The sequence below is a fragment of the Nomia melanderi genome, unplaced genomic scaffold (assembly GCF_051020985.1).
Source record: "Nomia melanderi isolate GNS246 unplaced genomic scaffold, iyNomMela1 scaffold0014, whole genome shotgun sequence".
Lineage (NCBI taxonomy): Eukaryota > Metazoa > Arthropoda > Insecta > Hymenoptera > Halictidae > Nomia > Nomia melanderi.
Window position 1 is genome coordinate 6,054,701 of NW_027475130.1, and position 955 is coordinate 6,055,655.

Sequence of the window (955 nt, forward strand, 5' to 3'; positions counted from 1 at the left end):
CCTGGCGCATGAATCTGTGCAGCGGGAACGACCTCGGACCACCAGGGGCCGAGAAAACGACCGTCTCATGTGGCCGGACGCTCAGGGTCAGTGAAAAATCCAATATATATCTGGTGATATCTCGGGTGCTATTACAGATAGCGCAATAAATCAAAGTGCATTGTCTGTAGGAGGCCCTGTCGCATGAATCTGTGCAGCGGGAACGACCTCGGACCACCAGGGGCCGAGAAAACCACAGTCTCATGGGGCCGGACACTCATGGTCAGGGGAAAATCCAATATATATCTGGTGATATCTCGGGTGCTATTAGAGATAGTGCAATAAACCAATGTGAATTATCTGCAGAAGGCCCTGGCGCATGAATCTGTGCAGCGGGAACGACCTCGGACCACCAGGGTCCGAGAAAATCACCGTCTCATGGGGCCGCAGACTCAGGGTCAGTGAAAAATCCAATATATATCTGGTGATATCTAGTGTGCTATTAGAGATAGCGCAATAAATCAAAGTGCATTGTCCGAAGGAGGCCCTTGCGAATGAATCTGTTCAGCGGGAACGACCTCGGATCACCAGAGGCCGAGAAAACCACCGTCTCATGGCGCCGGACACTCAGGGTCAGGGAAAAATACAATATATACCTGGTGATATCTCGAGTGCTATTAGGGATAGCGCAATAAACCAAAGTGAATTATCGGCCAGAGGCCCTGGCGCATGAATCTGTGCAGCAGGAACGACCTCGGATCACCAGGGTCCGAGAAAACGACCGTCTCATGGGGCCGCACGCTCAGTGTCAGTGAAAAGTCCAATATATGTCTGGTGATATCTCGGGTGCTATTACAGATAGCGCAATAAACCAAAGTGAATTATCTGCAGGAGGCCCTGGCGCATGAATCTGTTCAGCGGGAACGACCTCGGATCACCAGAGGCCGAGAAAACCACCGTCTCATGGCGCCGGACA